At 41.8% G+C, this 21,150-nt stretch overlaps 1 long non-coding RNA gene across 2 annotated transcripts in view; it reads right to left on the bottom strand.

The window, feature by feature from the left end:
- The window catches only part of LOC111539769, a 12,024-nt gene extending 342 nt beyond the window's left edge, over window positions 1–11,682 (bottom strand). The window contains exon 1 of one of the 2 annotated variants that reach the window (XR_003309397.1): window positions 11,528–11,682. This is a non-coding gene — a long non-coding RNA (uncharacterized LOC111539769). Of the gene's footprint in view, window positions 1–10,282; window positions 10,466–11,527 lie in introns of those variants that run through there. The other variant, XR_002730770.1, reaches the window with a different exon arrangement.
- Window positions 11,683–21,150: the final 9,468 nt, after the last annotated feature.

Raw genomic sequence — 21,150 nt, 5'->3', positions numbered from 1 at the left:
GTTAATCAATAACCCAATTTTGTTTAATCCCTAGGTCTTAACACTTGACACCTTTTGTCCCCTGTCCAATTTTTACTACACTGGAAAGTCAGCCACCCTCCTTTTGGCTTTTTAAGGCAGAGGAGGATGGAGTGAGGGGGAGGGGAAGCAAGGATATCTTACTCCTCATCTCAAAAGTAACCAATATTCTGCAGTTGCTTCACAAACTTCCATGCACTTCCCACTGGGTCCTCACAGCCTCCAAAATGAGAAAATCTTTTGAGACTATCAGAGTAACTCTGGTGAACAACACACATCTAACTGAAGTCATAATTGTAGAATCATTATCAATTATAACTCCAACTAAATATGATTGTATGTTCAATTGGCTTGGCGTAGATAAATGTATGTTTGTGCAATAAATGCATCTGTCAAGATTGTTTTTAATGCTCTAAGCTGGATTTTCATTAAAGAAGTATTAATTTAAATTAAGCACTCTGAGATCTTTATTAGTAAAGTAATCAGCAGCAAATAAGCTGGTTAATCAGTTTATATACCCATATATATCTTTCAGAATCAATGTTTTCAACTGAGACCGTTGCCAAGTGGTTAGAGTAAGACAGAGAGAAAACGCGCATGAAATACATTTCATTTGCTAGGCTGATGTCTGCCGCGGCCCTATTGGCGTCTCGGAATGCAGTCATTGATGCATCTACGATGACTGTATAAAATGTGTTTAATTGGCATGAAAAGGCACTAACTGAGAGCTGGTGGGGTTTCCATTATCTGGGTGGACATCTTATTTACTTTAGTGGATCCTGGGAACAAGATGAAAGTATATGAGAACTGAAGTGGGGGGTTGGTACTTAAGCCGATGGGTTTTCTTGGTTGGTGGGGGGTGGCGAGTAGGGAGTTTTACAATCATCCAGGCGATGCAAAATGCAGCTCTGCAACAGCCCAGGTCTCCCTCTCACCCTGAGGAGAAAGCCCAGTGGAACATTTTCCTAATGAGAATCTGACAAATGCTATTCACGCAGGGTGAAGCGAGCAAGCATGGTGGGTCCTTAAATTTCCGAGGCTGCATTTTTATAAAACAGCTCCTCCCTTCTGTATAGCTCAAAACCTGGGTGGAAGAGAAGGTATCATTTTTAACTTCAGCCTCAAGTAACAAAGGGGCACAGAGGGGCTTCTCAAGATGCCTAGCATTTGGTTGTCATCTGAATGTCTTCAGAATCCCTTGGGATATTGGGCATGCCATGGTACTGTTCTGTTTGGTGATCCCTGCAGTTACCAGTTTCCTGCTAAGTGAATACTTCATCATATTTCCATTAATTGCTACATTACAAATTGTTCCATATCCCAGTGGCAGCAGTTCACCCTGATGCCAGCTATGGAGTGACAACACCTACACACAGTCCCAAGAGGGTCCCACATTCTGTGGGATTGGCCTTTTGAGATTGCTATTTAGTGCATAATTCTCATATCCCAGTTATGAAGGACAAATAGAGAGAGGATGACATGAGGATTCTTTTCATCCTGTTGAATCCCCCATGAAGAGGGCTTATTAATGTGTTTTAAGTGTATTGGAGGCTCCCGGAGTACAATAATACCTTCCCATGCTTATACTCACTTCTACCCCAATTTTCAACTCCAAGATCTCTCAGGAAATGGGTCTCATTTGTAAACCATGTAAACTGGGTTTATTAAAAGCTGAGACAGGCGCACTAAGAGAATATATTTCTTACTTTAAAATGTACTTTATTTGTACATATTTGCTTGTTTTGCAGCTAATAGAGAACTTTACAATGAAGTCTGGTTTCTATAGAATGCATTTGAAGGCTCTCTGTATCTGAATCTGGAATCTGTGAAGTTGGAAGCTTAAATGAACTGGCAGATTGGGAATCCCCCTCCCCAAATCCCAGGGGTCAGGGCGCATGTGTTGTAATGGACTCAGTCGGGAAAATCACGTCCTCACTTCTTCTCCCTGGGGATGAGGCAGGTGCTAACTTCACCCAAGCACTGGCTGTCACAATTCACAACTCAGGATTTGTGAGAAATATCAGCTCTTTGGCAACAGGCACTAGTCATAAAATAAGCCTTTTGACCAAATTTATCATTGAAGGGTTTTTTTTTTTTTTTTTCAATTGGAAATCAGAAAGGGGAAAAGAATATAAAGAGGATATTGGGTTTGCTATACAAAATAATCTTATTGAGCCATCAGCCCTAATTACTGGATGTGAAAACTGGAAACCCTGTCCTGTGCTCGTACCTAATGGAATCCTTTGGAGAACTAGGTGGCCAGCCATGCAACTTCAGGCAGTGGCGTAAATTCTTAAGGACTGCACTTTGCTTGGCAAAGTAGATGGACATTCACTTCTCAGCCCTACTCTTTTGCTTCGCATTGCTCCCTGAAAGACCCAACATGCTACTGGTCATTAAATATCCCATAATTAGCACAAATTTTTGTACTAACATTTGTATAATACTACCACTTAATAGGTGCCAGATATACCAAGTAATTTCCATGTAATTATCTCACTTAATTTTCATAACTATTCTATGACATGGAGACTTTTATTGTGCTCTATTTTACAGGTGAGGAGACTGAGTAACCCAGCAGTTAAATAATTAGCCCAAGATCTCACACAGCAGCAGGCAGCTGAGCCCGGCCTTACATTCAGTACTCTTTGACTTAAAAGTTTAACCACTGAACTATCCTCTACTGCCTACAAAACCCAGCTTAGTGAGTTTAGCCAAGGCAAATAATGTGACCCCTATTTGCACGAGTGTTATTTCTGGGGCTCAGAATGATCAAATATCATGGGAGGAACCTGCTCTGTCTCCATCACTACCCCACTATAGCTTAGCAAAACCTGCACTCATTGTCAATACTTCTTACAAGGTGGGCAGATCTCCATATGCAGCCACTCCTGTCCGGCGTCCAACCCCCAAGCTGTGAAACTGGGCTGAGTGCGGAATCTGCTCGTTCCTCTGGGATTCAGAGGAGGCAGCATCCTATGGAATAGCACAGCTGAGGTGAGAAACAGCTCTTTCACTGGTCAGCCATGTAACCGTGAGCAGGCGACTCGACCTCACTGTGCCTCAGTTTTTTCATCTCTGAAATGAGAAAAATAGCAGAATCTACTTCATAGGATTACTGTGAGGATTACATGAGTTAATATTGATTTGGTGCTTGGGATGTGGTCAGGACCATAGAAGACTTAGTTGCTAGTGCTATGTAATTATGTTGGGATGTAATTCTCAAAGAAGAGGCTGAGACAATGATCTTAAACTTTCAGATGACTCCAGATCATCAATTTGGCTAACCGAGACAAGGACAGGTTTCTAACCATTACTGGGAGAACTGGGTGGTCTACAGAATTGGCCTACAGTTCTGAAGTTATCTAGACATGCCCTGCATATGTTTGCATATAAAATTGTACAAGTCATATATTTGTAAGAAATGTCATTTCTTCACTGTTTATTCAACAAAAATGCTTCGTGCTCTTGCTCTGAATCAGGTACTAGAGAAACGAAACTGAACAAGACCATCCCCAAAGAGCACAAAATGTAGATGGCAGCAAATAACCTAACTGTTATACAACATGGCAAGTGTAGTAAATGCTTCAATGAAAGCATGAGAAAGGTGGAGGAAATGAAATGTTTTTGTACTGCTGGGTCAGGGGCAGTCACTGAAGCCTTCCCGAGCAAGCAACATTTGAGCCAGGGCTTGAAGAACGAGTTAGTATTTGCCTGTTGGAGGATGAGGGCTGGATATGGACATCCAAACAGAAAGGGCATCTTGAAAACGTGCATGGAGTCATAAAAATTTAGGCTGTGTTTGGGAAACATTCTAGGTAGGGCCGTGGTGGCAATGCCCTACGTATTGGAGTAAAGACAAGACAAGAAGTGAAGCAGGTTGTGAAGGGAAACACTTGTTTCCTAGAGGCAGAAAGCAACAGTGTCTCATTTCTTTGGTTGCAAGTAACAGAAATGGACTCTGGCCCTTTGAGAGAATGGAGACTTTGTAGGAACTATTTGGGGCACCAACAGGAGTGAAGGGAAGACCGTCTTCTTCAGGCACTATCCCACAGTGTTTGCTACCTTTGCTTTGATTCAAGGTCTCAGGAGAGAGACTCTGATTGCCTGAACTCAGGTGACGTGCTCACATCTTGGCTGGACTAGGTGGTGAAAAGAAAGTCTGGTGGGCAGAGCCTCCACCTTTCAACTTCTAAGGTGGACAGTCAGCACACTAGAGGGCACCAAGACTACACCTAATCAGGAAAGGTAATTCCCCAAAAGGAAATCAGGGAGCAGCTACTTGATGGACAGACCCAACATTACAGATGTTCATTATAAATAATAATAACAACCTATGTTTATTAACCGTCTGTTATAAACTATGGTGCATACATACTTTACATAAATGTTTTATTTAATCTACATAATAACCTTAGGAGTAGATTTACTCCCACTTTGTAGAATTGGAGTAAATAAAACCCACTTTTCCAAATGAAAAAAGTCACAGCTCAGAGAAGTTACGTCACTTGCCCAAGGTCATACAGCTAGTAAGTGAGTGAGCCGGAACTCAACAACCTGGATGCCTCTGATGGCAAATCTCTCAACCACTGCATGTTATACCTCCAAGCATCTGCAGGTGGGCACCAGCTCCCCGCTGTCCCATGCTAGCCCTTTCTTCTGACCACCCCTGAATGGGCATAGTCAACTTGGGAGACCCAAGGATCTGGCTTATGTAAAGGAGCACAGACAGGCACCTTTCTCAGTTCCTATGCCTGTAGGCTGTCCAAACCAACTGTACAGCAGCCCTTGAGCTTGGGCCAAAACCTAATCTCTCAAGCCCTTTGAGGGTATCATATGGAAAAACCCTAATCAATTCCTTCCAAAGCAATTTATAATAATGCTTCCTCTTGAGTCCCAAGAATGGAGAGCTGCAAATGCACAGGGCTTCAAAGCATGTTGTTTTAATTAAGGGCTGAACAGAAGCTTCTGTAATCCCTGTGGGCAGATACGCTCTCATTTAAAAAAATTCTATGAGAATTAAACTTATCTCAGAAAGTAGTGGGGATAACTTGCTTATCTGGTGGTGACACCTCCCCAAGTACTGGGCCTGCCATTTTGAAGTCTATAGCCACATATAGGGAAAACCACTCATGTCATCCAGTCACTCAATCATCCAGTGAGTCATTAATCTAGTTTCTATTATCGAGTAGCCTTATCTGCTTATAAGTGTTATTTTACTCACCAAAATAGTGCAAGGTAGGTATTAGGATGTTCATTTTATTGACAAGGAAATGGAATCTCAGAGAAGTTAAGCATCTAGCTTAAGGACACACAGCAAGTAAGGGGCTCATTCCATGACCTTGTAAAGTGTTCTATATCTTGGGCACCAACTTGGATCTGTACTAGTCTTCACAGCTCCCATCTCTGAACTGTCCAGAAAGAGCCCATGTTTTCTGCCCCTTGTTGGGAGAGAATGACTGAGAATTCCAGCAAAATGGAGACTCTTGAACTGGTCCCCCTGTCTCCAGAACTGTCAACTCACCTCCAAGTCTCCAACTCACCTTACACACTGGTCACCAGCAATTATTTAAAATGCTAAACCTACCATGACACTTAGCTTAACATCTTTCAATTGCTCCCAACTACCTTTGATAGAAAATCCACATTCACATGGAATGTGAGGCCCCTCATGATCCCACGCTTGCTACCTCTTCTGTCTCATCTTCCAAAACATCCCCTGAGTGCTCATTTCACTCTAGCCATGCAACTCTCCCAACAACCTTGAAGGCACCAGCACACCTCTGTTCACTTGTTCTTCTCTTTAGAACCCCCTTTCCTTTTATATCTGCTCAGCTAACTCCTATTCAACCTGTGAAACTCAGTTCAAGTATCCCCTTCTCCAGAAAGTTCCCACCAGGGTGATTGTGCCCATCTTCTGTGCTTTTTTTTGAAGATTTTTTAGCATACCAGGGGTACTCTCACCCTCTAATAGCAGGGATGACAGTCAGGAAGTTTTTGGTCTGCGTAGGACAGAAAGCCCTACCCAAAGAAGACTAAACAAAAAGAAAATAGTAGATTGATCTCATATAGAGGCCCCTGGGATGTAGACTGGGCTCCAGATGTGATACGATTAGGGTCTCTACTTAGGGTTTCCGTAATTTTCTCAGATATTCCATCCCAGATATCTTTGTTTTGTCCTCAGGCCAGTCTCCCCACTGGTAGCAAGACAGTTGCTAAAAGCAATTGGGGCAGCATGCATAGAGGGGAAGAGAGAGAACCTTCCCGCAGTTGTCCTTCCCTTTGGTGTGATGAGAGCTTTAGGTCACATGCTCATCCCTGGACCAATTAAGCAATAGGCTGAAGTCATGATACCTGAACCAATCACAGGCAAGGATGTGTGTAGGATTACCATGATCGGTATAGCCCAGTATGGGTCTACTTTCCCGAGATCACATAGCTTATATACAGGAGGGGTGGGTACCCAAATAAAAATGGAGTTCTGGGTTGGGCACAGTGGCTCACACCTGTAATACCAGCACTTTGGAAGGTAAGATAAGTGGATTGCTTGAACTCAGGAGTTCAAGACCAGCCTGGGCAAGATGGTGAAACCCGTCTCTACAAAAAAAGAAATACAAAGATTAGCCAGTTGTGGTGGTGTACACCTGTAGTCCCAGCTATTCAGGAGGCTGAGGTGGGAGGTGAGCCTGAGAGGTGGAGGTTGCAGTGAGCCGAGATTATGCCACTGTACTCTAGCCTGGGTGACACAGTGAGACCCTGTCTCAAAAAAAAAAAAAAAAAAAAGAATTCTGCCAGGAGGGAGGAAGAAGGGAATGGATGGTGTCTGAGCCACCACAGTAGCTGCATGAGTGTTCACACACACCCATCCTCCCACAATACTATAAGCCTCCCGAGGACAAAGACCGTAATTTGCTTATCTTAGTATCCCACTGTCTAGCACAGTACTTGAAAAATTTTTGAAAATATATGAGATGAGTTAGCATTGTTAAAATATTGCTGGAGCTGAGGTGTATTCAAAGCTGATGAAAGATTCTAGTTGGCATGAGGTAAAAAGGAAAGACATCATTTCTACCTGCTGGATCTCTATTTGGTATATAAATTAGACCTTTTTAAAAGACATGTTTCTGTCTGCCAGGCTTTAGAAACAGTGATCTAAGAGTCAGACATTTCCTATTAAAGTTTAAAAAACATAGCTTTAAGTCATACATTATATTGAACGCTTTCATATCTCATCTGATTCAGTAGGTTTTAAACCTCACAGAGGTCACATTTTGAAACAGTAGTCACTTTTTACAACATCTCCAAACATTAAATAAAAATAAAAATTATTATGAAGACTGGAGATGTCCATAGAGACCACTAACATGACACTTGGATATTTATTATTATTAAGGACAGTATTATTTGGAGTTCGGGGGTTACAATGGCTGGCTTATCTCTAAACTTCGTTTTTTTTTGTTGTTTCTTTCTTGAATTGAATTGAAGAAGGAAGGGCAAATCTATCAATGCTCATCTGTGTGTGTGTGTGTGTCTGTTTTTTTTTTAACCGTATTTAGAATAGCGGTTCTTAACTTATGGCAATCTGAAGAATGCTATGAGTCCCTCAAACATATGCAAAATTTTGTGTATCAATATTTTCTCGAGAGGGATCATAGTTTTTGTTATATTCTCAAAAGGGTCCTTGATCCACAAAAAGATTGAGCACCACAGACATCAAAGGAAAATTCCCTCGGGATCCCAGTTGTCTCAGTAATTGGGGTTTCACATAACGAAGAAAAGCTATCCTCAGGGTTAGACTATTCACTTAGAATGGTGGCTTCCAGGAAATAGGTCATTCTTGGATTTCTCTTAGGATGTTTTGACTTAGAGGGGTCATCGAGTCCGTAGATACTTGAAATGAATGGGGCTCTGGAAGGAGAAATTGGCAAAGTAACTGTGTAGCTCCCACATCCCACCCTTTCAACCCCCAAGCCTCTCCTGGATTCACTCCTTAAACTAAAAAGGCCTATCCTGACTCAAACATGTGATTGCTAGCTCCCACATTTACTGGGGACAATTTATAATTTACTCGGCCAGTCTAGGGACTGGCTCACATTTGTAAACAGAAATAAAGCTAGTGGTTTTTTATTGGTCTCTAAGAATCTTATAAGCTTGACGTGTCATCCCCTGATCCATAATAGGCTTGTTGTTGTTGTTGTTGTTTTAAAGGCTATAATGTATTGAAGTCTGGTGGCAAAGGAAGGAAATTTGGGAGGAAGTATGTGTGTGTGTGTGTGTGTGTATGTGTGTTGTGTGTCTGTGTGTGTGTCTGTGTGTGTGTCTGTGTGTATGTGTGTGTGCATGCTGGTGTGTATTCAAGGAGGGCTCTGAAAAGATGTTTTTGGTTTCCCCCATGAAGCATCCTTGCCCAAGAAGGCGGGTTTGTATTGTTAGTTATCTGCTTTTTCTTTGTTTCTCTTGTTTCAGTGTTCAGTTGCATTTTACTGTTCAGAACTTGAAGGATGCATTCAAACTTATGGAGCATGACATTTTAACTATCTCATCTCACCATGATTCATCTCAATTTACTTTCCTCCAAACTGTAGTCTTGAGAAAGCGCAACATCTCCGGGTTCTCCAGTGGGTAGAAGACCATAAACAGCATTAAATGATCCCAACGTCAGCTAACTTGTGAGCAAGGCTCACTCATTAGATCCTTATTGTTCTCCTAATGAGATGCTTTCCTTTAGGCTGGAAACGTGTGGAACATTAGCAATGGCCTCTGTAGTGTATTGCTGAATGTTCAATACGAACCAGTGGAGGTTAAATAACATGATGAATCAAACAATCCCAAAGGAACGTGGTGATGTGCTGAGCCCATCAGGGCCCTGCAGACCCTTAACACTTTCTGTGTGAGGCTTCTGTGCCCCAAACAGTTGCTTTGCCCTGGATGATGCACTGCTTGCAAAATGTATTTATCCCAGGATCCAATATATGCCTACTGGAATATATTTTACTGTCTCTAGTCGACTTCCAGTTTAGAGTTCAACCTCAACTGAACTTTGGTGGTAAAAAATCAACTCTGTCTTCATTCGCTCTAGAAACCTCTGCTTCTGAGTAGAATGAATCGATAATGAGGTCATGAACAAATATTAATGCCTTTTATTATTTATATGGATGTTAATGTGTCCAATTGACACACAACTTTCTACCTCTCTAGTCTAACACTCATGACCCTTGGCACCCCTTTTGCATCCTCTCTCTCTTTATCCATTCGGTCACAAATACAGTGAAATAATAATATATCACAAGCCATGACCCCTTGGCCTTTATGAATTATCTGTTTAGAAAGATGTGAAGCCACCTTTTATATCCACCATAATAGATACTTAGACATAGTGGATCAATAGTGAACAAGTTTGCTGGTTATAGTTAATGGGTACCAAAGGGACACTCTGGCAGTGACCTCTGACATTGTGGCTGACAAGAAATCCATAGAGCAAAAAATAAGGAAGATGGACAGTTTTAAAGTTATGAATGTAGATCTGTAGCAAATATGATAATTTTCTCCCGATGGTAATAATTCAGACTTGCAGGTGGTCACTCATTTTTGCGAGCTCCTTAATTAGGAGCCCTGAAATAGGAATGGCAGTCCTTCGCCACACTGTTTTAGAAATAGCTATGGTACCGGGCCTGATGCAAGTCCATTTGTTATCCAAGGAGAACCAACGGAGATTGTTTTCCTGTCATGGAGGACTTTTCTCTTTATGAAATGGGCTGTCATTTATAATTTTAAGCAGGCACGGATTTGTTAAACAGCCACATGGTAATGGGTTTCTATAAGAAGATCCACAGACCCATAGTTCTGGAAAGAAATCGAGCTTACAAGATATTTTAAAACCTAATGGGAATGGAATATTTTGGGTTTCTTGAAAAGATGGTTTCTGCCCTGCATATTGTCAAGGGAATTTAACAATAAATCCATTGTTGTGTGTCTGAGAGTCTGTTTGAAGCAATTATATTTTTATACATTCTGTGGAGTTGATCTTAGGGAAATCCACCAGGACATCAAGCCTACCTCTTCATGTCACCGCATGAACTTTAACAGTGGGAAGCAGGTTTAAAAGAGTCAGGGAAACAGAGCTCATTTGTGAGTGGTCTTGAAGACAGCAGACTGCAGCATTCTGCCTGGCAGAGAAATGAATATACATGGCATCCAATCTAAAGGAGAGAGGGCAAGAATGTAAGTGCAAAGTCCTTTTCACTCCACTCCACAGTGTACATACCGTATTATGATGTCACACTCCAGTAGCGTTGCTCTGAAGTCCCAGTGGTCTCCTGCTGCTAAGCACCATTGAAAACACATTTGTCCTGACTGTTCTTTTCCTTTTATCCCCCTCTCCTCTGTGTAAGATGAATCACTCCTGGATCCAGACTGACTCCGAGGGCAGAGCCAGGTCCTGACGAGGTAGCCTGCCTCCTATGGCTTAAACATTTTAATTAATTTCAACACTAATGCCCAAATGAGAGTTAATCACTCTGCCGCAGTGCTTTCTAATTTACTAAGTTTATTCATTAAAACTTTCCTTACTGAACTTTGATTGAATGTCATGCTTTTTTGGAGGCCTTTCAAACTGCCTTAAGGGGTTTTAAAGTGATATCTTGGGCAGCTGTTGAAAGCCTTCGGTGTTTGCTTAAAGAAAAGAATAGGAAAAATGTGATCAGCAAGAAATCTCTGTGCTGAACAAGGAGGCCTTTGGGCAGCAGGAGGCCTGCGAAAGCAGGCTTGTGTTTAAACAGTCTATCAAAAAAGTAAGATAAACCTAAATTCCTAATAAAAGAAATAAAATCAATCACCTTAATACTTGACAAAACTTGGAAATACATTTTATGGTAAGATGCAGCCATCTTTTAAAAAAGCAACGGAATGATAGCAGCACTTTGCATTAACGTGGGGAGAGAGATTCACAATGCCTTTGCCAACCTAATTATCTTGGAATCAATATAATAAAAATCTTAGGTACACAGTTTTGCTTATTAATTGTTAGGACCTACATTTTTACTGAGAGATATTGTTTAATGAAGGTTTTTATTTAAAATTAACTCCAGAAAAATGCAATCTTTACATATCTAATTAACAGTATTAGGGACCAAATACCGCAAACTATCTGTTACACAATGGGAGCTCCCAATACATGGAATTGCTTTTTCAGAAATTGGCAGTGTTAGTGTCTTTAGGAATGTGCTTCCTCCCTCTTCCTACCTCTCCACTCTCCGTTCCCTAATCCCAGTCAGAAACATATTTGTAAAGTTTCAAAAATTCCAATAATATGGGAAGAAAAAGTCAAGTTAGAATTATTAACGAAAGCACCACTTACTTCTAAGAGGCCATGAATCAAAATACAAGTTTTCATATTCATTTCCACGTTCTATAAATACTGCTTGGTATTATGCAACAAGACACGGCAAACTCATTTTTAAAAGGTATTTTTGACTTCAGGGAGCAAAAAAGGTTACCCATTCCATCCCACCTTGACAAATGGAGCTTGACTGGGAAGCGCGCCCCTTCTCACTTGCAGGGGCAGGGCTTGTCACTACGAGTTGGCTCATGAAATAGTCCCACTTTTGAGGCTCTTGAAAGATCCCTTCAGCAGAATCTTCTTTTTAGAAATGTGATCCCTGTGTCTATCAAAACACAGACCCAGAGAGAAATATGTCAGCATAGGAAAGGATGTGATGGCAACGTATCCCAGTGCTGGGATTAGGCAACCTGGCTTGGAATCCTGATTTTGCTGTTTGCCAGCTGTATGACCTTGGACAAGTTATGTAACCTCCCTAAGCTTACTTTCTTCAAGTACAAAATTAGCATTATTTAAGCAGCCATCACGTCGGGTTTTTGTGAAAATGAATAGCTCATATATATGTAGCACTTGCTACAGTAGGTGGCACTTACTTACAGTAGGTGGTTAAACTGTATTTGCTCCTCAGCCCAACTTCAAGAAACAGTATTATTATGATCCCCAATTTACAGAAGGGGAAACTGAGTCACAGAGTGCAAAGTAACATTCCCAAAGTCACACAACTAAGTTACAAAGCCAGAGTTTTAACAGGGTCATCTGGCTCCAGAGTCTGCACACTTAACCCCAGAACATAAGCAAAAGATATAGGATCATGCCCGGCCCAGGGAAGCACTTCATAAAGTTAGTAATCATTAGCTCTTATTACTGTAGGGGTTCAATAAACGTTTGGCTAATTGAATAAATTAATTTTGTTAGGGATTCTTGAAGTACCAGAGTACAAACACGTCTGCAAGTTAAGTGCTGACACTGAGCAAGTACTGCCTTTCCAGCCTCCATTCATTTCAGTGGCAGGGAGATGCCTGGGTGCACATGATTGCAGTGGCTATTTGACTCTTATTTTGAGAAAAAAAAGAAAGAAAAATGAAAAGTAAAGCAATGAGTAAACTTTTTTAATATGCAAACAGGCTGGGTGTGGTGGCTCACTCCTGTAATCCCAGCACTTTCAGAGGCCAAGACAGGCGGATCACCTGAGATCAGGAGTTCGAGGCCAGCCTGCCCAACATGGTGAAACCCCGTCTCTACTAAAAATACAAAAAATTAGCTGGGTGTGGTGGCAGGCACCTGTAATCCCAGCTACTTGGGAGGCTGAGGCAGGAGAATCTCTTGAACCCAGGAGGCGGAGGCTGCAGTGAGCCGAGATCGCGCCCCTGCACTCCAGCCTGGGTGACAAGAGAGAAAGGCCGACTCGGCCGACTTGCATATATATATATATGCAAACAAAGGAGATTAAATTCGCGAAATAGAAATCAGTGGTAATCCTAATCAGTGATTCCTGAACCTGGATGCACAATAGAAACATCTGAGAATTTTTTTTTTTGAGCCTGAGTCTTGCTCTGTTGCTCAGGCTGGAGTGCAGTGGCGTGATCTCGGCTCAGTGCAACCTCTGCCTCCCAGGTTCAAGTGATCCTCCTGCCTCAGCCTCCCGAGTAGCTGGGACTACAGGCGTGTGCCACCATGCCCAGCTAACTTTTTGTATTTTTAGTACAGTTGGGGTTTCACCATGTTGGCCAGGCTGGTCTCGAACTCCTCACCCCACATGATCTACCCACCTCGGCCTCCCAAAGTGCTGTGATTGTAGGCATGAGCTACTGTCCCCGCCTGAGAATCTTTAAAAAATACAGGTAACTGGGTCTCACCCCAGATCGACTGAAATTAAATATATGGGGGCAAAATTTAGGCAGATGTGGTTTTAAAAATATTTCAATGAAATAACATAACATTATACAGAAAAGTGTACAAATCATAAGTACACTGCTCAATGACTTTTCACCAAGTGAACACACTCATGCAGTCAGCACCCAGAATCCCAGAAGGCCCCCAGTGACCCTTTTAGTTACTATCCTTCCAAGACATAGCCACCATGCTGATTTCTAACATGTGGATTAATTTTTTCCGAGTTTTAGTATAAAACTAAAATGAAATTATGCAGGATGTGTTCTCTTGCATCGATCTTATTTTGCTCTACATTGTATTTCTAAGGTTCGCCCATGATGGTATGTGTTGCATTCGTTCTTTCCTTTTCAGTGCTATAGGCTATTCCACTGTTTGAATATACTACAATTTATTTACTCATTCAGCTGTTGCTGGACACTTGGGTGGTTTCTTGTGGTGCTATTATAAATAGTGCTGACAGGAAATTCTTGTATGTCTTGGTGAAATTTTACATTTGTTGGGTGTTTACCTGGGAGTGGAATTGCTGAGTGCGGGGTATACCTAAGTTCAGCTTTAGTAGATTGGGCGTGTGTGTTTTAAAAAAGCACCACAAGTGGTTCTAATGAGCTACTGGGAACAGGAACACTGGTCCGAGCGGTAAGGCTTTATGGCTACCCAAGTGCTGCTTAGACTAGAGAGTAAGACACAGTATTAAAACCTGATAAGAATGGAATATTTGGCATTTCTTGAAAACTGGCGTCTGCCCTGCATCTTGCAAAGGAATCAGTTACTTTAGGGTTAGAGTTGACAGCTGCAGTACCAAAGCAGCAGGAAGAGTAAGTCGGTCCACATTTCAGATACAAATTCTCCATAGCAAGTGTCTTATAAAATATCACAGCATGGAGCCCCTTCCACAAGCACCCAGGAAAAAAGGAACCACATTTTTTCTCCAGCCTGGCCTTCTGCTTTTGTTCCATCTCTGCAGTCACACTCCCGGTCCCCACACAGGCTCTGCCCTCTGCCCAGGATAGTTTCCGTGGCTTCCCCTCCTGGCCTCGCTCCTGTCCCACTGAGCTTCGTCTTCTGAGAAGCCGTCCTTGTCTCTCTTGCAGCACTTGACTGAGAGCTCCATGAAGGCAGAGCCTTACCGTCTTGGTATAACCAGGCACTGCTATACATTTTCAATCAATGCCCAACCAGCTTTAAACAGTACTTAAAAAAAAAAAAAACCCAAAAAACAAAAAACTATTCTCAACAGGTACATAATGTGCAGCTCCCTCTTAAAATTTCAGAGTGTTAAAAAGCACTTATCCTGTGCATGTTTCCAAATGGTCCTTCCTTCAGTCTTTCTATTTATTTATCTATTTGACAGAGTCTCACTCTGTCACCAGGCTGAAGTGCAGTGGAGTGATCTTGGCTTACTGCAACCTTCGCCTCCTGGATTCAAGCAATTCTCCTCCCTCAGCCTCCTGAGTAGCTGGGATTACAGGCGTGCTCCACCACACCCAGCTAGTTTTTGTATCTTTAGTAGAGACGGGGTTTTGCCATGTTGGCCAGGCTAGTCACGAACTCCTGATCTCAGGTGAACCGCCCACCTTGGCCTCCCAAAGTGCTGGGATTACAGGCGTGAGCCACCACACCCAGCTCCTTCAGTCGTTCATATCAACATAATGCATACATGAGCACAGGTCCACTGACCCTGACCAGGATGCAGAGGGGACAAAAAGGGACAGGACAATCTTACAAGAACTAGCTTGTTGATTAACTAATCAATTAATTATTAACATGGTATATAAACAGGAGAGTCTTTTCTTGGGGCTTGCAAAGAACCAGAATTTAGCTCTAGGACTGATGTGATGGGTGAGGCTAATTGGACTTTCTGTTCATTATTAACCCCTCCAGCCATGGTGTCACAATGGTGGGAAGAGGAGCGGAGAGACCGTCTTCCTTTGAAGATAATACCACCTCTCAATGGTTTACAACCAGGGGCTTCTGAGCAGAATTGTCACACACAGCTGTGCACGGTATGTACTTCACCATTTCAGGGTACAAAAATGATCCCCCTTGGGTTGTAAGCCTCCTAAGTTTCATCTGTAAAACTTAGCTCAGAGAATTATGATGGAGATTAAAAGGGCTACTGCTGCTGAAACAGAGAACATAGTGTCTGACAACGATTCATTGAACGGCTATTTGTTAAGGACTGGATCTTAGTGGGTATTCATAATATTTATACTCTGGAGGAATATACATACATTAAACTAATAAATAAATAAATACAGTAGTCCCCCCCTTATCCATGGGGGATATGTGCCAAGGCCCCCAGCGGATGCCTGAAACCTTAGGTAGTGCCGAACCTTATAAATACTATATTTTTTCCTACATATGCATACTTATAATGTTTGTAAATTGGGCACAGTAAGTGATTCACAACAATAACTACTAATAAAATAGAGCATTATAAAAATATATGATCATAAAAGTTATGTGAATGTGGTCTCTCTCTTTCAAAATATCTTACTGTACTGCACTCACCTATTTTCAGACTGCGATTGACCTTGGGTAACTGAAACCGTGGATAAGAGAGAACAACTGCGCTTCCAAATTGTGATGAATGCTCTGAAGGAGAAAAGCAATAGAACAATGAAAAAAGGTTGAATAAGCAGAATGCAATTTAGAGTGGTGGGGTGTGGCTAGGTCAGGCCTCTCTGGGAGGTGACATTGATGTTGAAGGCAGGGATGGGTTTGAGGTCACTTAGCAGAGAGTGGGAGAAGAGGGGGAAGGGGGAAGAGCTTTCCTGGCCGAGGGGAGTCATGTGTAGGAGTGAGGCTGGAACAAAGGCAGCCAAGGGGACACTGGTGTAGCCAAGGTTGGAGGCTCTTAACACCTGCTATTGCCTGTTCTCTTTCCTTGTTTCCCTGATTCTGTAACTTGGGCATCCATTCCACTCCCTGGACTCCAGCTGACGAGTGACATTATCTGGTGAATGATCTAAAATATTAATAGTCAACCATTTTAAGAGGGTTTACATGCAGGGGTCTCCAATCTTTTGGCTTTCCTGGGACACACTAGAAGAAGAACTGCTTTGGGCCACTTATAAAGTACACTAACACTAACGACAGCTGATGAGCTAAAAATAAATAAATAAATAATAAAAAATCTCATAATATTTTAACAAAGTTTACAAATTTAAATTGGGCCACATTTAGAGCTGTCCTGGGCTGCACACGGTCTGTGGATAGCGGGTTGGACACGTTTAGTGTACAGTCTAGGCACAATCCTATGGACATAGCTCATGTGGGCCATGCTGAACTTTGGAGATGCTTTGCTCCCTTTCTCCTGCCTCTTTTTCCCTTTTAGTGCCTTTTCCTACCAGTGCTCAATGCCACTAAGCTGTATCCCAAGCGTCCCTGAAGTTAATACCCTCTGAGATCACCCCCAGAAGTGTCCACACTTTGGAACTTCTCCATGCTTCTTGCCTCTTATTCCCCACCACACCTGGTGTGTTCCATGTTCAGTTCCCTTTGGGCCTGGCTAAATGACTGACTTGCACACTTGATTAGTTAAATTAAGTTTATAATGGCTTAATAGGTTGACCTGTACAAAAGACAAACACTCATATGGAAATTTCAAGTATAGTGAAAGAACCAGTGGGATAGAGTTTGGATGACTGACGATCCTCAAATCTCATCAAAATCAGTCATATGAGAGGCGGGCAGCAGGCAGTAAGAAAGTTCTATCTCAGAGGCTAGATCCAGGCTTTGACATAATTTAATTTAACACAGAATAATACTCTTTCCTGCAAAAGGCATCTATGGCTCTCCCAACCCCACCCACATTTCCAAAGGCTTAGGTGGGAAAGGAGCAGTTGGAAGCTGTGGACATTGGGAATCTAAGTACCTTACAATGGAGGCCAGAGGGAGGGGTTCCTCTGAGGGCTTCTTCTGCGTCATGGACCTCACAGTCTCCCCTTTCTGGCAAGGACTCTTCTGGTGTGCACCAGTGTCCCATATTGGATCCTGTGACTTAATTATTTTGTTATTGATTAGCATATTACTAACTGAAGGAAAAATGGATTTCTTTACAAATATCAAACAGTCAATAAGAAAAGAAACATGTCTGCAAAACTGGATGACTTTCCTCACCTGTAAGGTGGGAAAGAAATGGTTCTTTGCCTCTCAGAGGTAATATAGGTCAAGCGCTGAGCTTGAGAGGTAATATAGGTAATATTACTTGAGAGGTAATATTACTTGAGAGGTAACATTACTTGAGCTTGAGAGGTAATATTACTCAGAGGTAATATAGGTCAAGCGCTGAGCACACAGAAGGTACCGAGGAAAGGATAGAGTCACGGCGGCACACCCCAAATCCTTGGGACTAGATGTGTTTCAGAATTCAGACTTTGTCCAATTTTGGAAAGGTTATACAGCACAGATACCGTATGTTATGTAATATTACCAGTGGGGCCAGAGGAAACACTCTTATTTCTGTAATCAAGCATATATTAGTTTTTTTTTTTAGTCAAATGTGTGCGTATCCATACTCGGCATGATAAATAAAGACTATAAATAGCTTCAAATCAGTTTGAGTCATGTGTTGTCACCTAATAAGTGTGTGCCAAAGTTATGAAAAACACTTCTGTTTTCAGAACTTAATAGATTTTGGACTTGCAACTAAGGGATTTCTATTATTTTGTTTCTATAACTTAAGTAGTAAGATTTTCTCCTTTCCCCCCTCTAGAAGCCATTCAAGAACCACTTTTCTTATTTATTTATGTATGTATGTATTTATTTCTTTATTTAGAAACAGAGTCTCACTCTGTCGCCCAGGCTGAAGTACAGTGGTGTGATCTTGGCTCACTGCAATCTCTGCTTCCTGGGTTCAAGTGATTCTCCTGCCTCAGCCCCCTGAGTAGCTGGGATTGCAAGAATGCGCCACCATGCCTGGCTAATTTTTGTATTTTCAGTAGAGACGGGGTGTTACCATGTTGGCCAGGCTGGTCACGAACTCCTGACTTCAGGTGATCCTCCCCTGTGGGCCTCCCAAAGTGTTGGGATTACAGGCGTGAGCTACAGCACCTGGCCGACTTTTCTTATTTATTCTGATTGTACTTTGAAGTGTAGAGACTGAAAATTCCTGATATATTAACTGAGGGCGTACGAACTGGAATGTAGACATACGAGAAAGTGGGTTGTTTCATTATTCCAAGATGAGACCTAGAACCTCAGAAAAGCAGATTTTGACTCAACAGAAGAAGAAATTGGATCATAACGCAATCTACTGCATGGTGAGTTGCTGAGTCCTGGCTATCAGAGGTGTCCAGGCAGAGATGACAATGTATCTATCATGGATACTGTAAAGTGGATACCTGCAAAGAGCTGACGTTAAGACATATGATGTCCAAGGTCCCCTCCAGTCTAAAACCCTATAATTCTATATTTTTATTAGGGATTTAGTCACAATCAAGGGAGATTTTCATCTCTATTATTCCAGGATTTAGGAGAATCAGGAAATTGTTATTTCCATCTTAATCTTTTTATCTGATCCCTGGGGCTCTAAGCGTGCCAGCAGATACCTAAGGCAGTCTATTGCTGAACTGTGCTCTGTGGGATGCTGGTAGAGTTCTGTGATCAAATAAGTTTGCTTAGACAATTCAGTTAGACCACGTTGAGTTAAACAATTTAAAACTATTTCTTTTCCAAAGGACTTATTGACTTCAAAATACTGTTATATATTATAAATCTCCTGGAGGAAAGGGTGAAAGGCAGGATTTCTCAAATTTAATTGTTCACAGTTTTCAATTTAGAATGTGTCTGGTGAGTTAGTCTTCCAGGGAACACACTTTGAGAAAGGGAAGTCTAAAAATGTCCTGGCTTGGTAAGATAAAGATTGATGGAAGTTACCATATGACAGGTCTGGTGCAAGGTGTAGGGAAAACAGTGATGACTAAGACCCCCTCCCGCCTTAAACTCAAGGAGCCAGAATCTAGCAGCTTGATCAATTGTTTAATTTTATTTGAACATGTTCTCTATTTTCACATTCACTTATACTTTCATGTCTTTTTTTTTTTTTCTTTTCTTTTTTTTTAAGACGGAGTCTCCCCCTGTCGCCCAGGCTGGAGGGCAATGGTGTGATCTCGGCTCACTGTAACTTCTACTTCCTGGGTTCAGGCGATTCTCCTGCCTCAGCCTCCCGAGTAGCTGGGATTACAGGTGCGCGCCACCACCCCTGGCTAATTTTTTGTATCTTTAATAGAGACAGGGCTTCACCTTGTTGGCCAGGCTGGTCTTGAACTCCTGACCTTGTGATCTGCTTGCCTCATCCTCCCAAAGTTCTGGGATTACAGGCATGAGCCACCGTGCCCAGCCACTTTCATGTCTTATGTTTTCATCTAAGATATATTTATGTAAGACATTCTTCTGTTTTTATATTTGTATCTCCCATTTTCATATTCACTTTTCTGAACTTTCCTCCTTTCTACCTTTAAGTATTATAAGAAATCATTGGCTAAAGAGGAACTCAAGGTGTAGAAGCAGAGAACAGAGGGCTGAGCGGTTGTAGCCTCTGAGTTTGGAGGCTTCTCCTAGGCCGACGAACCTACTCTGCCTTTCACTAACCCCAATCTCTGGCTTATGGCTTCATTATTTGTCATTTCTGGGCTCTGATGGGTCACTTGGAGATCTCTCTTAGGTCATGAATGGTGGATGGAAGAGGAGTTCAGGGCTCTGGTGAAGCCAAAGGAGCTGAGTATTCAAGCCATTTATTATCAGCATGATGAACGCTGATGATGGGCTAACACTGTCAGATTACACACTTAATTTAATTAATAAAAAAATTAAGATCGTCACCATTAACCTGCATTTGCTCAGAATGCCACAGGGGTGATTAGTTAGAATGGCACTGAAGGTTTTATAGTCCACTCTAGTAAGAATTACTTTGGTACCAATTAGGATTTTCCATAATATCACCCCGTGTAATATCCCTATTACCTTACACATTTTCTACAAGTGATTGAGTTCAATACAACGCAGACACGATGTCACAGGACTCTCCCTCAGAGCACGCATGGGAACTCCCACGAATGTTAACACACTCACTCAGTCGAGAGGAGACCCTGATTTTTTATACTACACAAACCCATTTCAAGGGTAATGATTCTCTGTCACAGTTTCTCAGAGCACTGGGAAATTAGACTCACTGGTGGCTACAGAGGCTTAGGCAGCTAAAGCCTCTCCTTTGAGCATCTCAGATCTAAAATTGTCCTTACTCCGTGTGGGAATTTTAATTTTTTCAAGTCTATTTGACTTTAAACAGTTTACTTTTAGAGTCAAAGAAGAGCAAGGCATTCAGACAATTTCTTATAGTTTAAAAAAAATTGTTATGGTCCGAGCACAGTGGCTCATGCCTGTAAATCCCAGCACTTTGGGAGGCCACAATGGGAGGAATGCTTGAGTCCAGGAACTCAAGACCAGCCTGGGTAATGAAGTGAGACCCCAGTCTCTTAAAAAAAATTAAAAATTAGCTGGGCATGGTGGTGTGTGCCTGTAGTCCCACCTACTCAGGAAGCTGAGGTGGGAGGATCACTTGAGCCCAGGTAGGGGGTTGAGACTGCAGTGAGCTGTGATTGTGACACTGCACTCCAGCCTGGGTGACAGAGTGAGACCTTGTCACAAGAAAAAAAAATCAATAATTCCTGTTTGTTAAAAAAAAAAAAATCAAGTGGAAAAATACAGATAAGAAAAAAAAAAGAACATAAAAATCAAGTAACTTTCCATCACTCTGAGAAGCCCACATATTACTTAGTTACATATCTTTCTGGATTTTTTGGTATGGAAATATAATGTTACAATTTTTATATAAACAGGATCTATTACATATGCTGATTTATTTAACAAAAATGCAACAACAACATTCACATTTTGTC

This window comes from Piliocolobus tephrosceles, chromosome 1 (genome assembly GCF_002776525.5).
Source record: "Piliocolobus tephrosceles isolate RC106 chromosome 1, ASM277652v3, whole genome shotgun sequence".
NCBI lineage: Eukaryota > Metazoa > Chordata > Mammalia > Primates > Cercopithecidae > Piliocolobus > Piliocolobus tephrosceles.
This window is presented reverse-complemented; position numbering and strand designations above follow the sequence as displayed.